Raw genomic sequence first — 18,074 nt, 5'->3', positions numbered from 1 at the left:
AGGTAGGGGGCGCAATCGTCCCCTCCTTCAAGTTCTTGCTCTCTCTTTGCTTCTGCATTTTCCCTTCCCCTCTTTTCCTTGCCCATTTCTTCTCTTTCTTTCCCATTCCCATTGCTTCCCATTTATAATGTCTAAACTTAGCTTTTATTACATAGCCAATGCTTCTGACACATGGTCTTCCATCCTTTTCCTAGTTTCTGCCTTCCTTGACTGTTGTTATAGCGACCTGCAGTACGAGTGTTACTGTTGTATTTGTGCACGTTCCCTGTTGGGGATAAGGGCGGGTGAATTAAGCATTTGATTTTCATTCCCCTCCCAAAGAGAACACATATGTAAATAAGAGCCTCCTTTACTCTCCTAGGCCTTTGGTTTTTTTCATTGTGAATCAGTAGTCCTTGGTTACCGAAGGAGGTTGGGGGGTGGTGGTGAGTTCCCACTCATCTCTCGGGAGAACCAGCCTGCCCTTGAACTTTTCCATTTGCTCTTCAGGTGGATGGGGTCAGCTACCTCCTTCAGGAGATCTATGGAATTGAAAACAAGTACAACACGCAAGAGTCTAAGGCAAGTTCCACCCACAGTTCTGAATGCACTCTTCCCAGGAGGCAGAGTGAGAACTTCTCTGATCCAGCCAGGATCTAGGAACTTAGCATGCCAGACTCTGGAATCCATTTGTTCCTAGAAGGGTATGTCTTCTTCCTCATTTCAGATGATTATACTTATATAACTTTGGAAATGAGAACATAGGCTGGTTTGGATCGGTTCTTTGGCAGGTCTCTGCTCACTCAGTTCATTGCTCCCCACTTCCCTGGGTGGCCTCCTGGGCCCCTTCAGCTCTGACTTTCAGACAGGACCGGATCTCAACCTCAGAGAATGAGCTTGAGACAAACAGTTGCCAGAAGAAGTGAAACTCAGTGTGCCAATGCACTTGGTAAACTTCCAAGTTCAATGTAGTTTACCAAGTGCATTGTCTCAGCTCTGCAGCCAGGCCGCCTTCTAAAGAAAGTATGTGATGTGAGGGTCTTTGTGACACTGGCTAAATTTCTGTCCCCCGGCCAGGTGGCTGAGGATGAAGTGAGTGATAACAGTGCTGAGTGTGTGGTGTGTCTCTCAGACGTGCGGGACACCTTGATTCTGCCATGTCGTCACCTCTGCCTGTGTAACACCTGCGCCGACACCCTGCGCTACCAGGCCAACAACTGCCCCATCTGCCGACTGCATAAGCCCCGGAGGCCCTGCTGGGTCCCCGAGGTCAGCCCTCGGGGGAGAAGGGGTCGTGGCTTCTGTGTGGGCTCTTGTACATCTTGACTCCTGCATCACCGTGTCCTGATGGCCTGTTTTCTTCTTCACAGCTTTCCGGGCACGGCTTCAGATCAGAGCCATGAGGAAGAAACTGGGCCTTCTGTCCCCAACCAGCTTTAACTCCATCCTCTCATCCCAGACATCCGACTCAGAAGAGCATTCAGTAAGTTGGGCTTTTTTCACCTTTTGTCCTTCTTCACGTGACTTTGTGGCAAGTAATAAAACCTTGGCATTCTCAAGTACTGAGTAAGCTGGCAGAGATCATGTTGTGTTAAACACCAGCCAATAGTACAGTGGAAAATGAGGTTCTGATCATTAAAACCTCCACTTTCCACCTTGGGGACTCAGCGTCCAGTTAACATTTACCATCCCTACAGCTGTCAGCTTGCTGTTTCACTCCAGTGTCCAGGCAGATGGGGGTGGGGATGGGGTCTGACTCTGGAATGCCCCCAAGCAGAAACAAGGGGATGATTGTTTGGGATTTAGATACAATTTACCATTTTTTATCTGAATCCTCCGAGAAGGTAACTGTTTTTCTTTGTCTTATTTTGTGGCTTCAGGGACTGGGAGCCACGTAGATGATATAATTCACCTCTGTCTCGTGGTGTAAGTGATGGTGTCAAGACTCCACGCTTTGTAGTTGTAGACCAGAAGGTCTTGTCTTTAGGTTAACATGCTAGTGGAAGAGATTAATTATTATTCAGTAAATGGTATTGGAACGATGAGGTAGTGCTTTAGGGAGGAACAATCAGTTTAGCACTTCACTCCTTACCAGATAACAAATTCCAGGCGGGGTAACTAGTTAACTGCACTAAAAACAGAGCAAGCCAAACATTAAAAACCTAGAATAAATTAGAGATGATTCTTTAGCTGACTATGGATGGGAGAGGGCTCTCTAAGCTTGAAAACAATGGAATGCTACCCAAAAAATAACCTGTAGATTTTTATTTTTGGCCATGCCACACGGCATGTGGAATCTTAGTTCCCCGACCAGAAATCAAACCCTCACCCGCTGCAGTGGAAGTGCGGAGTCTTAATCAGTTGACCGCCAGGGAAGTCTCGAATATGTGTACATGTAGATTTTTTTTAATGTTTTTTTTTGTTTGTTTGTTTTTTGCAGTACGCGGGCCTCTCACTGTTGTGGCCTCTGCTGTTGCGGAGCACAGGCTCCGGACGCACAGTCTCAGTGGCCATGGCTCATGGGCCCAGCCACTCGGCGGCATGTGGGATCCTCCCGGACCAGGGCACCAACCCGTGTCCCCTGCATCAGCAGGTGGACTTTCAACCACTGCACCACCAGGAAAGCACCCCGAACATGTAGATTTTATCGCATAAAAAATTTTAAACTTTAGATGTGTAAAAGATGACCAAAGTTAATACCAAACAGCAAATCATCTAAAGAAAAAAAAATGTACTCACAACATTTGCATCAGAGGAAAGGCTAGTATCGTTACCATAACCGACTTGAATGAAATAGTAGGTAAATGGTGCAAAGGACATAAAAAATTTCTCAGAAGAGGAAACATAGCTGGTCAACTGTCATTTTTTAAAAATTCAACCATGTTAAAAATCAACAACATGCAAATTAAGATGAGAGACCATTTTTCACCTTTCACATTTAAAAACTTCATTTTTTAAGATACCCCATGCTGGCCGAGAAGCAATTAAAACAGGTAGTCTGTACTGCTTGTAAGGGTGTAACTAGAAAGATCACTGAAAATAAACAAAACAAAACAGCTGTATATATTAAGAGCCTTAAAAACATTTGTACTTGGTAATCTAAGGTCTTAGAACTTAATACCCAGAAAATGATCTGAAAAAAAGAGATTTATGCCCAATAGATGAACAGATGTTCATCAAAGTGTTGTTTACAGTAGGAAATGGACACAACTAAATAGCCAGCACCAATGGAAGAGTAAGGAAATGTATGGTATCTATGAAAAGGGATGCATGTGAAGGAAAATATTTATGTTCTGTGAGGTAAGCGGGGTATAAAATTATCATTAACACATTGATCACAACTGTGTAAACAGTACAGAGGAAAAAACATTGGAAGAAAATAACACTAGAATGCTAACAACAGTTATCACTTTGGGTGATTTGATGGTTGATGACTTTTTTCCTTCTTTCCACTTTTATGTATTTTCCAAATTTCCTGTAATGAACATATATTTCTACTATAATAGGAAAAAATCAACAGTATTAAGAAGAAGTTCATCAGTAGGCAGAGTCAAGGAACATGTGGTTCTCTGATATTTTATCTTTTTCTGCTTCTAATACAGCTTTCATTTGCCAGAGCCCCAGACTAGATGTAAAAGAAAGTGTTTTTCCAATGCAGAGGAAGAAACACGCTCGTACCATAAAACGAAGAGTATTTAATTAATTTCCCAACCTGTCTCTGATTCCCCTAGTCCTCGGAGAACATTCCACTGGGCTATGAAGTGGTGTCTCTTCTGGAGGCCGTCAATGGACCCCTTACCCCATCCCCGGCAGTCCCCCCACTCCACGTGCTTGGAGAGAGACACCTGTCGGGAATGCTGTCTTCCTTTGGCAGTGACGGCCACCTGCCTCCTGTCCGGATGCTCTCCCCCCTCGACCGCCTGTCCGACTGCAGCAGCCCAGGACTCAAGCTCAGAAATAGTCTCTCCAAGTGAGTAGTCAGCATGCAATAGCGTTGGCCCTGGGGTCCTTGATGAGATGCTCTCAATCCATCTTTCACCTCCTCGGTGCTGGCTCCAGTCCCAATTCCTAGGGCAGTGTAGACCCTCTGGGCTGTTCCCAGAGCTGCTCATTGCACTGAAGACCTGGGCTAGCACCCATCCCTTGGGAGGGGAAAATAAGATGGTACATGGGTACTTAGGAGGATCCAGACGGACGAACTTCTCATGTATTCTGTTGTGGAAGGAGAGTATGGGGTATAGGGATGATGACATCATTAGGGTCATTCAGGCCCCTGGGAGCATCACTTAGTCTGAGGACCGAAGGAACCTTGTGATCTGTGTTTCTTAGGCGTTTACATCCAACTAGGAGCAACTCATAATAAGTTTCCACGGCAGAGGAAAGGAGGGTAATTTTACAGATGAAAATATTGAAACCCTCAAAATGTCAGTGGATTTCCCCCAGTTCAGACACAATTGTTTGAAAGAGCTAAAGGTAAAACTCTGATTTTCCGATGCCCAGAAGAGGTCTCAGACCCTCTGGTGCCCTTTCTCACGTCCCCACTCCTTCCTAAGATTTAGGTTCCCTCTGGTTCCCCTCAGGGCCCTCTTCTCCCTGTGACGTCTGGTTAATGGGAGTGCAGGCGAGTTCTGTTCTTTAAGGGGCATTGGCTGCAGCTGCTTCTCCCTCCGGGCTTATGCAGGTCCATCTCCCAGAATTCTTCTGTGCTGCACGAAGAGGAAGATGAGCGTTCATGCAGCAAATCTGAGATGCCCCTGTCTCAGAGACCAACAGCCCAACATCTCAGAGAGGTAATGTGCATTGTCCTTCCTTGTTTGGTTTTGGACTCCAGGTGCTCTCCTTCCTGCCTGCTGGCCTCTCCCGGCCCGTCTGGTCTCATTCATTCATCAAATGCCTTTTGAGCACTCTCTGAGACAGCAGCAAGGGTGTCACCAGACTCAGTCTTTTCTCAGTGTATGGGGCCTGCGTTACTGACCAGGCATGATCCTTTATGCTGAGGACAGCAGCAGTGGGGAGACACAAAAGTCCTGCCCTCCTGGCGCTTACAGTCTTCATGGTTGGGGTGGGGGTGTACACAAAAGACGGTCAGTACAAAACAATTGTGTCAGGTGTTACCGGGGATCCGTGTGTCACGTAAGGGTGGGGAGGCTCGCTTTAAAAAGTGGTCCGTGGACAAGGGGACTCCCCTGGCTGTCCAGTGGTTAGGACTCCGTGCTTCCACTGCAAGGGCTGTGGGTTTGATCCCTGGTTGGGGAACTAAGATCCCACATGCCACGCAGTTGCAGGCAAAAAAAAAAAGTGGTCCATGGACAGAGGAGGTGAGATGAACTGGGCAGATGTCTGAGGAGGGCAAGTTCTGGATGCAGGCTCAGCTGGTGGAAAAGCTGGGCGGCTGAGTCGAAGATGGGATCATCTACCCTGTGCACCCTCACAGGCTTTATGTAACAGAGGTCAGCGGGCTGTCGAGCCCACCCCTGGTAAGGCGGTGGGCAGGGTGCAGTGGAGCATAGGAAGGTGAAAAGCGGTTCCTGTCCTGAGGAGCTCATGGTCCAGTAGGAGACAGGACATATACATGAATAACAACACCACATCTGGCACGTAGGTGTTAGTAAGTGTTTGTTGAATGAGTGAATGAATTTTAACCAGAGAAAGGAAGGGCTCCCAAAACAGAGACACTGACGTGCTGTGGAGGATCACGTCAAGTGAAGGGAACCAGAAGCAGTGATGGCGGAGCAGTGTTTGAGCTGAATATCAAAATTTCTTAGACACGAAGAGACAGGTGAGAGAAACATTCCTGGTGGCAGGGACAGTACACGTGAAGCACGGAGCAGAGTGGGGGCCCTGAGCAGGCCAGCGGTACAGTGGGAACGTGGCTTCATGAGGGCCCACCTGGCGGAGGTGTGCAGACTGGATTCAGCGGGAGACAGACCTAGCCAGGCAGGAGGGTTGCCTGAACCAAGGTTTTTATTTTTTTCAATTTATTTATTTTATTTATTTATTATTTTGGCTGCGCTGGGTCTCTGTTGCTGCGCGCGGGCTTTCTCTAGTTGTGGCGATTGGGGGCTACTCTTCATCATGGAGCGTGGGCTTCTCATTGCAGTGGCTTCTCTTGTTGCACGGCACGGGCTCTGGGCACGCGGGCTTCAGAAGTTTTGGCACACGGGCTCAGTAGTTGTGGCACATGGGCTCAGTAGTTGTGGCTCATGGGCCTAGTTGCTCCGTGGCATGTGGGATCTTCCCAGACCAGGGCTCGAACCCGTATCCTCTGCATTGGTAGGCGGATTCTTAACGACTGCTCCACCAGGTAAGCCCATGAACCAAGGTTTTAAGAAAAGAAGACTTGGAAGAGAGAACACAGGCTGTAGAAAGAGAATCAGTAGGCTTTTGCATCTGCCCTGGGTTGCACTGATGTTGTGAGCCCATGTGACTGATGGGAGTGCCGAGTGTTGGCTGGGGGACAGGCAGTGTTTGTATTAGATCCATCAAGCTGGAACTAACCCTCCATGCCAGAGGAGAAGTCCAGCAGGTACCAGGGCCTCCACTGGTTTTGTGTTCTCTCCCTTCAGAAACAGAGCTGTTTCTCCGCACACCACAAAAAAAAAAAAAGAGAGAGGGAGCTGTTTGTAATCCTGGGGAAACCTGGGGTTTCCCCATATCACAGCTGCTGGGTGACCTGTGTCACCTGAGCTGTGGTCTTTGTGTGGCTCTAGCAGCTGCTGGACCTCGGACAGGATGTGCATGTACCTCCCCCCGGGAGACAGCCTACTCCAGGCCAGGGGTGCACAGAAGTGATGAGAGGAGAGACCAGGCCTCCCTCTGCATGTTGCCTCCTGCGCCCTTCCAAGATCCCCCTTCCTCCTCCTTGCCCGGGGCCCCTGCCCTAACCCCTCCCCTCTAACATGTTTGACTGGCGCTTACTTCTTTCCCACCCAGGAATGTGGCATCACCCCATAAAGTGAGAACCTGACCTTGTCATCGTCAGGAGCTATTGACCAGTCGTCCTGCATGGGGACTCCTATCTCCTGCACAATTTCCTCCCCAGAAGGTACATGAAGGTGGGTGGGATCAACTGCACGTCCTTGCCCGTCAGCCGAGTCCGTAGTGCTTCTAATATTTCCTCCCAGATGGACTGGGGAGCAGCATATTAATACCTAAGTGGAAGACAGAATAGGCCCCGGCTTGAGAGGAAGTGAGACTCGCTCCCTTGCAATGAGAGGGCGGTCTAGTGGCTGAGCTGGGGGAGAAGCAGGTATCTCACCCCCAGTCCTGCTGTCGTAAGGTTTTCTTTAACATTATGACAGGGAAAAGCAAATCCCTCATCCCTGAGGTTGAGTTTGGAGCTCTAAAACATAAAGGAACCAAACCTTGGAAAACCTTCCATCTAAACCCTATTTGGTGAGGGCAAGGCCAGGCTGCTGGTGTCCTCACTGCCCGGGTGCAGCGAGAGAGCTCTGCTCCCAGTGCACTCACAGCAGCCGGGCCTGACCTCCGTGGCCTTCCTCCAACTCCTGTCTCCAAAGACCCTGCCAGCAGCAGTCTGGCCCAGTCGGTCATGTCCATGGTGTCCTCCCAGATCAGCACCGACACCGCCTACTCCATGTCCGGCTCCTACATCGCCCCTGGCACAGAAGAGAACGGGGAGGCTCTCCCCTGCGCCCAGACCACAAGCAGGACCCCCTCAGAAGAAGGAGACATAAGAGAGGAGCATGGGATCGCCCTCGCCGCTCTGCTCTGCTCTGTACTCGAGTCCCAAGGAGCTCAGTCCAGGGCCTGCCAGGGAGATCGGCAAAGCCCCCCAGTGTTCAGGAGGGGAGCCCTGGAAAACGGTACCGTATCATTGAATCAAAGACTCCCTCAGATGTGATCTTCCGTGCGACACCACTTCTATACTGAGGACTTGGTTTGGGTTTGCTGCCAGGAGATCTGGGTAGGAGAGCCGGTGGCATCTGCACCTTGACTTCTGTTGCTCCTTTGCAGGTAACACCAGCGGCGTCTCCATACTGCAATTTTGTGGGCCTCGTCGCCACCGCTGAAGAGCAGGATGCAGAGGTAAGAGCAAGGTGGATGCTGATGTCCCTCCCCATTCAGAGGGACTGTCGGCGCTGGCAGAGGATGCAAATAGGATGAGGGTTGTTCTGGAAGAAGCCTTCCAAGGTGGTGCGCTTGGATCTGTTAGAGGCAGGGTGCAGGCAGAGGGACTGTCCGGTTAGCAGAGGGCGCTGGTCTCAGCGTAATAGGCGTGGGGTGAGTTCCGGAGGGAAGTCTTCCAGGCCAGACCCTTGAGAGGGTGTTTGTCCTCCAATTCACTTAGTATTTACCTGGCACAGGCATCTCACATCTTCCTGGCACTGGGGGACACAAAGACCGAGTGACATGGCTTTTGCCTGCCCACACCACCAATCCATCCATCCCACCCATTCCGCAGCTCCATCTGATGGAGGAATCAGAGTTATAACTCAGCGTGAGAAGTGCTCTGACGGAGGTGTGCCTGAAGTATATGGAATGCCCAGCTCCCAGTGGGGACTCTACAACTTTCTCTTGAGCCAGATGTTCTCAAAGGAGTATCTGGATGGGACTGGGGATCCTAAAGGGTTCCTGAAAGTTTTATGATCTCACGGTTTGCTTTTTCATTTGACAACTTTTATTTCCACCTGACAGAAAAAGTGTGAGCTGAACTATTACCAAGGCTATTCCTGACAGTCCCAGGGTCCCTCTGTAAGGTGCCTCAGACCTGGTCCCTCTGGAACGTGCCTCAGACCTGGTCCCTACGGGCCGATCCTGCCTCGCCAAGCAAAATCTGCCTCTGCTGGGCCTCCCAGCCATCTCACACGGACAGGAAATGTCTGGATACCATGAGGGTGATTAGTTCTGTCTTCTGACAATCAGTAGACTCATTTCACTGCTTTATGGACTCACAGTGCCTTCCTTCTGTCCGAGGGAAATGATGTTCTAGAAGAAGAGGACGGATCACCCACTCAAGAAGATGGTAAAAGACCTGGTCTTTTGCTCCCTTTTATTATATTTCTTTCCTGGGTATTCTCTGAAGGGTAGAGAAAGGGGCACTGGTGTGACTTGGTGGCACTGCTCAAGGGTGTGGCTTTGGGGAAAGGTTGTCTCCTTGATGGAATATCAAAGCAAGCAGGGTATCTGAGGACCTCAGCAGCCTTCCTGGCTCTTTCTGGGCCTCTGAGCCAAGGCTGCAGTAGATACATGGAGTTCTCCATCTACGTGGAGTAGATCCTGAAGCTTCTTGGGCAACTGCCATCACCTTCCTTCCTGCTTCAGCTTCTCAGCTGAGTCTCACAGAACTGCTCTAGCAGCCCCAAAGTTCATCTGCAGCAGGAGAACAGCTTCCTCCCCTTGGGGGAACCGACTGTTAGGCCGTAGGTTTTCCTGCTTTAGTGAAGAAAACGGCTGATGTTACAGTAGCAGAAGGATCACAGCCCTGGCGGCACAGCAAAGGTGAGGTGAAGAGACGTTAGCAGCTCAGCGTGCACTAGTGTTTGTAGGCTATTGGAACGAGTCTCTTTACCATCGTTCAGGCCTCAAGTAGATATTTTTTTTCAATTGGAAGAGTTGGTTTACAATGTTGTGTTAGTTTCTGCTGTACAGCAACGTGAATCAATTATACATATACATATATCCACTCTATTTTTAGATTATTTCCCCATATAGGCCACTACAGGGTACTGAGTAGATTCCCCTGTGCTCTACAGCAGGTCCTTATTAGTTATCTATTTTATATATAGTAGTGTGTATATGTCAATCCCAATCTCCCAATTTATCCCTCCCCTCCCTTGCCCCCCGCCATAACCATAAGTTTGTTTTCTACACCTGTGACTCTATTTCTGTTTTGTAAACAAGGTCAATCATAGCTTCAGTCAGAAGAATTTTGTTTCTAGTAAGCTGAGAAGCGAAGGAACGACCTACATATAGAGCAAGGAAGTGGTGGTGGGGGGTTAGGCGAGCTGGGAATCCCACCTGGGATTGTAGGACCAGGCGTCCCAGGAACCGGTGTCTCTTCCGTCTGCTCCTCTGAGGTGCCTCCACAGAAGGGCAACCTCTAGAGCAAACCTGGATCCCAGCCTGGATGCAGATGTCATGCTAGTCGCTTCTGCTTTGGCCATGGCAGTTGCTTGGTGGGTGGTGTGGTGTGCAGGGGGTGCACATGTGCACATGTCCACTCTCTCTTGGCCAAGTAGTGCCGGAGGAGGGGTGGTCGCCCAGGCTGTGCCTCTGCCGCACACACACACCAACAAAGCCGGGGTTGGGCGCTACCTCCCCTCGGTTGATGTCTTCACGGCGCAAGGCTCTGAGTTCTCCATTGTGATTGTCGTCCCCAGTAGAATATTTGCTTCTAAAAGGCACAGGGCAGTACGTGGTTTTCGCCTGACATTCCATATGTGGTTTCCACCTGAAATGCTGTACACAGTAGATGTATGTTTCTTCCTCTGCCTTTCACCAAGGGAAAAAAAAAACAGGGTGGGGGGCTTGAAAAAATAACATCTAAAACTGTCCCCTTCCCATCTTACACCACTGTAGGTTTCTGGTCAGCCCCTTAAAACATCCTCAGAATAGCAAATTAAGTCTCAAAGAAAATAAATCATAATTTTGCAAGTGATGCGATTCTTTGATTTGAGGTGCAAAATTACGGGACCAAAGAGCTTTAATTGCCATTTTATGTATTAGTCATTTCGCAGAGCCTTGTGGTCATAAACACACCCCACGTGCACCGACAGACACAGGCCGGAGCCTGGGGTCACTTCCCCCGTGGCTCTCCTAGCTCTTCCAGCCTGGCTTAGCTCTGCTCTGGGCCCAGGTCTGTGTGTCCGAATCCCACAGACCTCCCCAGCACCTGATTTCCCAGGAACGAAGGCTGGAAATGGGCCAGTTAAGGAAACAGAGCAGAACAGAGCAAGAACACAAACGTACCCACACAGTTTCCTTTATTGTCCACTCTCCCCACTTAATTATTGTCTTTTTTTTAACATATGATTTGATGTTTTTTGTCTCCATCCTTAAGATTTTTATTTTAAGGACAGCAAAGCAGAGAAAAACACAGCCAGGTCCTCTCTAACTGCCTTAACTCCGTTACAGGCCAGAGGACATTCGCATTTCTAGGTATGGAGTGTGACAATAACAATGACTTGCATCGCCAGCATGAAAGCACTGGACAATAAGCTGTGCTTTGTGGTCTGCTTACCCGGTGAGTGGCAGTCTGGTGAACATGAACTTGGTGGGAGATGCTCCCCTGCTCTCACCCTGGGACACCCATCTCCTGCCCTGCAGATCCTGCAAGAAGGCATGGGCTTTGCTAAGGTGCTGGGAGCCAGTTGCTGAAAGGAATGAGGCGGCCTTGGGAGAGTCCTTGGGCAAAGAGCAACTCTGCTCTAAACGAATCTATTTGGGCATGGAGAAAGGCGCAAAAATACCCCAAAGCCTTTCGATTTGGCCTGACCGTGCCCCCTCCATCATGATCTTGCAGATCCCATGGCAGGGGGCCTGGTCTTGTTTCCATCAACAGGCAGTTTAAGGCAGACACGGCCTCTGTCATAAGGTCTTGGAAAGAGAGCCTGAGCGCTTGAAAAGGGAACCTGTAGCCCCTCAGAGGAGAGTGGTTAGTTAGGATCAGAGAGGAATTTCAAAGCCAGCATTTTATAGACTAGCTCTGTGACCCAGTGAGCCCTGGGCGACCACCAGTTGCCTTGTGCTCCCTAGATTTGGATCCCAAAGGAACGATCAGGGGTCGAGGGTGACTCTTCTCCCTGGAGCCCTAACTCTAAAAATTCAATCAGGGCCATCAACGTGCCCCTTATTCCTTCTCATGACACTAAACTGAATCCGGGATGAGTTCTCAGGAGGAGCCCACCTGTCAGTCACACTCTGCGCACTGATGTCTCTCTGCTCCGTGCTCACCAAGGGCTTCACCAACCATGGCTCTAAAGCCACATCTTGCCCGGTGGACTAGGTCAAAATTGCCCCTCCTGGGTTCACAGCAGAGACTGCCTTCATGTTGCGTGGTTTGTAATCTCTTAAACATGCCCTGGACATACTTAAGCTTCAGGACAGCCACGTCCCGTCATGGGTCCAGTGCTTTACTCTCTTGGCGACGTGGTTACAGGTGCTGGAGGGACACAAACTCCTGTGGTTGCCACTCTCCATCAGCTTGCAAAAGACCCAGGTCCTCACCCCTCTGGCCCCATGCAGGCCTGTGGTGGAGGAAGCCGTAATCCCCAGAGACGCCTCCCACGGCCTTCCCAAGGGCTCTCTGGTCCCTTCCCATTTAGCGTTGACCCAGCCAGGCCTGGGCCAGGGTGGCTGAGGACCAGGGTACACTACACTTCCTGCCTTCCTACTCTTTACCTGGCTTCTGTCTGTCCCTTTGTTTCTCATGTCTTTTTGCCAAATGTACGTCTGTCTGTCCAGTTTGTTTATTTTGAAACTCATTTAGGTTATCCAGACTTCGTGTGAAAGTTCATGTTCACCCACACCCAACCCCAAGCTTGCTGGGCGCACGCACATCCGAGGGGCCCTCGCTGAGGCTTCCGTTCCTAACTGGCAAGAGCCTGTATTTAATATGCTGAAATTTTCCAGGAAAAAATATATTTGTGAGACTAGATTAATCCCTGTTCCACAAAAGATGCCATCTCTGCCCTCACTCCGCCCTGAGTCTGTGGCAGCTGTGCCGGCCAGCCGCTCACTGGGTTTCAAGAGAGGAATCTAGGCTCCTGCCTCCCCACAGTGGCTCCCCACCAACTCCCGTGTTTGGCAGAGAGAGCTCTTGGGAATTGTCTCAGCCACCCATGCTGGTGGAAACTGACCCCAGGCCTTGTGCTTCCTCCTCTCCCTCACTCCTTCGGGCCAACCTGCTGGTGGATGTTTATTCCACTCTGGGATTGCGGCAGGGGAGCAAGACCTGGATGGAAAACAATGCCAGGGCTTCTTTATGGTGATCTCGAGAGCCAGCCATTCTCAGATTAAACTGGTTTCACCGTTCAGGCCAGACATGAAACCGAATGACAGTGGCGGCTGCCGGGAGAGGGAGTTGAGGGTCGCATCGTAGCCTCACCCCGAGGTCTCAAGGGCTCTTATGGGAGAAGGAAAGTGCATCTGCTCTCTTGGTAAAATGTTTCTCGGGTTCTGCTGTTAGCGTCACACTGGTAGTAAAGAGCTGGGGAAATCTCTGGAAGCATCTGTCGGGTTAATGTCAGGTAAATGACAGAAGCATCCACTGTGGTAGGTCCCGTGGAATCAACAGACCTCACAAGGCTCAGCTGTAAGTTCAAAGTTCCATCCTATGACTGTGGTGCCTCAGGCTGGCTTGGCTGTCAGGACAGCTTCTCAGGCACTTGGTCTCCCTCTCCACGCTGTTTCCCTCCCCACATGGATGCCACTCCCCTCACGGAGCGCCCACAAGGAGGGAGCCCGGGGAGCATCCCATGGTCCACCCTCCCCAGGCCCACAGGTGCTCTGCCAGGAGGCCCAGCTCGTGGCAAGGATGGCTCAGGTCCCCATCCTCGCTGCTCTCATCAGCCTTGTGGGAGTGATGTTGAGAAAGCACCTGTGTCATTCCAGCACCTCTTCCGCTAAGAAGACTCTGGGTCTTCTTTGGCCCTGAGACCAAGGTGGGGGGGGCGATGGTATGTCCTGAGATTGTTCTGCAAGGTTCTCAAAGGGAGGAAATCTGAGTTGACCACTGTAGGTGGTGAGCCGATTAGAAGCGTGAGGCCATGCTAGGTAGACGGGGCCCCATGGAACCTGATGGAGTATCACACAGGCGTCAGTATAGTGGCCAGGGGACCAGTGACAATTCTGTGAAAAGGCTCTGGGGAGTGTGATGGGAAAAAGCAAAGATAATTTGAGTTTATTAGTGGAAATACAAATGTTTTTGTTTTGTTTTGTTTTGTTTTTTTGTGGTACGCTTGCCTCTCACTGTTGTGGCCTCTCAAATTGCAGAGCACAGGCTCCAGACGCGCAGGCTCAGTGGCCATGGCTCACGGGCCCAGACGCTCCGTGGCATCTGGGATTTTCCCGGACCGGGGCATGAACCCGTGTCCTCTGCATCGGCAGGCAGACCCTCAACCACTGCGCCACCAGGGAAGCGCGATACAGATGTTTTTAAATGATGGCATTGTACAGGAGTGGGCATACCGATGAAATCTAAAAGTACTTATGGAGGGAATTCCCTGGCAGTCCAGAGGTTAGGACTCAGCACTTTTACTTCAGTGGCCTGGTTCAATCCCTGGTCTGAGAACTAAGATCCTCCAAGACACTGCACAGCCAAAAACAAAGAAAAGTACTTATGGAGACCTGAAATAACCCAAGACTAAGACGCCACTAGGAAGGGTTATGCTTCGCAGATACTAAGGAAAAATCGGAATTAACTTTCTCTTTTCTTGGAGAGAAACTCTACAAGATGGTGGAACTGTTACAGACCTTAAATTTAATTAGTGGCTGGGTAGAGGCAGGAAACGGGTGTGTGGAATCCCCCTAGATGTGCTCCCCAAATCTGCCTCTAGAGGTCTCCTCACTCCCCCGTTTCTGAGCCTGAGGATGGAATTAAGTGGGAACCACGTTTCTCTACCTCCCGTGAAGGATTTTCAATCTCCAGGCTCCCTTTTCTGGCTGAGGGCTGGACAGAATGGCAGCACTCGCTCAGGAAGTCCTCCTAGGCCTTCCAGGCTTACCTTCTGCATCCAGGATGCACGGAGCAGCAGGGTTTCGCCGAGGGTCTGGCAGAAGCCTTTTTAGAGGAAAGAGCACCACCGACTGTACAAGAAGCTGGGGAGATCAGAGACTTCAGGTCTGAGTCTTGAGGCTGTTTCAGAAGGAGCCAGTTTTCAGCCCTGGCTCAGAATCTGGACCGGTGGTGTTTGTAGCAAGGACTCAAGAATTCAGAGCCTGGCAGCCTGGCAGCCAGTGGTGGTGGCGGCGAGGCTGCGGCAGTGTTTTGATTTGACTTTGTGTGGTTGTGTGTGTGTGTGTGCGGGCGTGTGCGTGTGTGTGTGTGTGTGTGTCTCTTCTCTCCTTTTTACCATTTGCTTTTGGTCTTTTGTACCAAACAGCTGCAGTTCCGGAGTCCTGCCCATTAAACACAGAGGAATAAGTATGAGATCTACCAAATTATATAAAATGAAGGAACAACTTAATTCATCTGGGGGTTTCTAACTTGAAAGGGCAATCTTGCCTGCTCTTCATCCTGTCACCCTTAGAGTGGTAAAGCACTGTGGACCCATGTGCCGGACTCCGGTACCCCCAGGGAGTACAGATCCCTGCATTCCGTCTGGCTGTGAGAGATAACTAAACATTTCCTGTCCCACTCACTCCCCTTCCCCTGGGGTCCACCTCCACAAGACTATTATTAGAGCCTTAGGGCAGATTAGCACACCAGGACATTTATGGGTATACACAATTTATACCCGCTGAATCCTAGTGCTTCTGCCATTAAAGGGTTTCGTGTCTTGGGCTGGCCTAACCTGAAGCTGACCCCAGACATTTGTGAGTGGCCTCCCTCAAATGTGACACAGTGAGCCTCACGCCCACCCTCCAGGGTCAGCCGGCTCCGTCCACGAACTGAGCCCTCTGAAGGGCATGGCTCTCGGCTCTGCCCTGGAGGAGATCACCGTGTGCTGGAGGATCCAGCAATTTCCACACAGCATGAGAAATTGGGTGGTCGTACGGGCCAGTGGGGGAACACTTCGGAGCACGCTGGTCCCCATCTGGCTTCAGGGTGTCCTTCTGGGGGCAGGTGCTGGAAGAGGCAGCTCAGCAGTCCTCGGCCAGAGAATGGAAGGCTTTCCCCAAACTCAGGGGGTTAGGGCTTCATCCTCTCCCTTCAGAAGGGGCATCTCGCTGCACTGGGGGGACTGAATCAGATGGAGTCAGTCTGTGGGATGGGAGGACGACTTGGGGGAGATGAGTGTAGCCTGAACAAGGCCTGGGGGGCGGATGGTTTTCGCGCACATTCTGTGAGTCAGGCGCCCTGCTCACCACTCTTCCATGTCACCTCGCTTAGTCTCACAGCATCCCTGGGGAGTAAGTACTTGTCTCCCATCTGATGGATGGGAAAACCTGGGCTCCAAATACAGTGACCTGCCCAAGGTCACACAGTCAGCACGTTACAAGCTGGGGCTGTATCCCGGTTTTCTGACTACAGATTTAGACCTTACTAGAGCTTGAACAAGCAGGAGGTCATGGTGGATTGGATACAGAGCATGAAGGAGAGAGAAGCACCAAGAGTGGGTTTCCAGCATGGGCAGCGGGTGCTTCTCGTGCAGGAACTGCAGTACAAGGGGGGAAGATGATGAGTTTCGTGGATGGTACCCGGGGGACCCCAAAGCTCTGGAGCTAATGTCTCCTGGGGTTGGTGGCACCAGCTGATAGCAACTCTCGGTGGGCTGTTCAGGTGCAGAAGGAGAGGAACAGCTGTCACTCTGTTCTCTGCCATGCCATTTGGTCCCTGGCACTCTACTGGGCAGCCAGTCCCTTCCTGCCCCACCCTGGCCCCCACAGCAAACACTAACTCTGAGCCCAAATTAACACACTCTTCTCCCTCCCCTTCACCTCCTCCTGCTCTCGTGAAAGTCTCAGCCAGACTCAGTTTCTTTTCCTGGTCCGCTGTAACACTTAGGCAAACTTCAAGACCAAATAAAGATACAAAGGTGGAGCCTACGGCAAGCTCACAAAACAAGGACCATCCTGCATGTCCCTCCATCAGTGGGCCACAGTGGCCATGACTGTCCCTCGCCCAGTGGACGCCACTGCTCCCAAGTTTCACGTGCTGTGGTTTGCACCCTGTGGGAGTTCCAGGTAATGTGCATCTTGCCAGTTTTCGTGCCAAACTCCCGGACTGTCCTGCAAGAGACACCATCTGCACCAAACCAAATGTCCGGTAACCTTCCTTTCCTCTTCTCAGGTGCCTGGCAGGCTGACGACAACGTGGTCAGTCATCGGAACACGCAGCGCCGACGCTTACCTTCTGGCAGCCTGGAGGACCCCAAGAACAGGCTCTGTGTGTGGGATCCTTTGGCCGTCTGAGAGCCTTAGCCCCTGTACCAGGGCTCTCCTCCCGTTCTCACATCCCATCCTGGCCTCATGGCACCACTGACCTCCTGGGCATCCTCAGCAAGACACACGGAGACGTTTTAGACCCACGTGAAAGCTGGATGCTGAGGGCACCTGACACTTCTCCCAGACTCATCTTCTTCCACAACCGTGATCCTTCCCCTCTCAGAAGGGACTAGAAACCTCTTTTCTCCTTGTGGTCTAAAGCCACTCGAACTGCAGCTCATGAGACCCTTTGCAGATAGTCTCTGGAATGTTTCCACTGTATCTTGATCTTCAGGTGGAGCTGTGGTCTACAGACTGGTTATTTCTTGTGCATCATTTTTTTTCTTCTCCTTAGGAGGTAGACCAAGAAGACTCAAGAGTTTGGGTGACTTCATTACAAACACCCATCTGGCATTTTCTAGTCTCTGGGACATCATAACCAATCTGAGACCTGCAGTTTGGGGTGGCGTTGGGGGATGACTCCTGTGAGAAGGGAAAGCCATATTGCACTGTAAGTGGGGTTTCCCTCAAATTGCATTAGGAGCTCCTCTCTCAAGGACAAGAAGCAGTGGCAACCACCAGAAGGTTGGTTGGGAAAACAGTTCTTGCTTCTGGTAGCAGAGGCTATGCCTCGTGTGTCTGCTTAGGAAGGAGGCCTTGAATCTGAGAACCCCTCAGTTAAATGATGACCTACCGGGGAGTTCTTTATGATCAGGTGCACTCAGGAAGGCCTGGGGCTCCATCCTAAGGTGACACTGCAAAGGCATTTTTGACCCCCTCTATGTACCAGGCACTTGTTAGGGACTGTCGTATATTATCACGTTTCATCATTACCGCCCTGTCAGGTGGCATTCTTATCCCTGCTGCCCCCGTCTCCACCCCGCTTTTCTGAAAGAGTTGAAGAAAGAAGCTGAGAGAGGGGTGGACCGGTGGTTCTCATTTGGTGCCCAGGAACCCCAAAGGAGGTTGGGGGAAGGGCTGAGCTGGGGTCAGTGGTGGTCTGGGAGGCTCCCCACCCCACCGGTTTTCCTCCCCTGTCCTCCAGA

The 18,074-nt window shown here is 50.7% G+C and overlaps 1 pseudogene across 1 annotated transcript in view; it reads left to right on the top strand.

Annotated features, from left to right (window-relative positions):
• Nucleotides 1-17,016, top strand: part of LOC308611712 (E3 ubiquitin ligase RNF157-like) — a 71,481-nt pseudogene extending 54,465 nt beyond the window's left edge. The window contains exons 13-23 of the transcript in view: nucleotides 490-561; nucleotides 1,057-1,216; nucleotides 1,350-1,462; nucleotides 3,711-3,949; nucleotides 4,661-4,769; nucleotides 6,913-7,024; nucleotides 7,500-7,672; nucleotides 7,957-8,028; nucleotides 8,917-8,965; nucleotides 11,077-11,185; nucleotides 16,895-17,016. The product of the transcript in view is annotated as an E3 ubiquitin ligase RNF157-like (transcript). The remainder of the gene's footprint in view (nucleotides 1-489; nucleotides 562-1,056; nucleotides 1,217-1,349; nucleotides 1,463-3,710; nucleotides 3,950-4,660; nucleotides 4,770-6,912; nucleotides 7,025-7,499; nucleotides 7,673-7,956; nucleotides 8,029-8,916; nucleotides 8,966-11,076; nucleotides 11,186-16,894) is intronic.
• Nucleotides 17,017-18,074: the final 1,058 nt, after the last annotated feature.

This window comes from Mesoplodon bidens, assembly GCF_964165515.1.
Source record: "Mesoplodon bidens genome assembly, contig: HAP1_SCAFFOLD_297, whole genome shotgun sequence".
In the NCBI taxonomy this organism is placed as follows: domain Eukaryota; kingdom Metazoa; phylum Chordata; class Mammalia; order Artiodactyla; family Ziphiidae; genus Mesoplodon; species Mesoplodon bidens.
The sequence above is the reverse complement of the archived record's forward strand: the minus strand, read 5'-3'. Positions and strand labels throughout refer to the sequence as shown.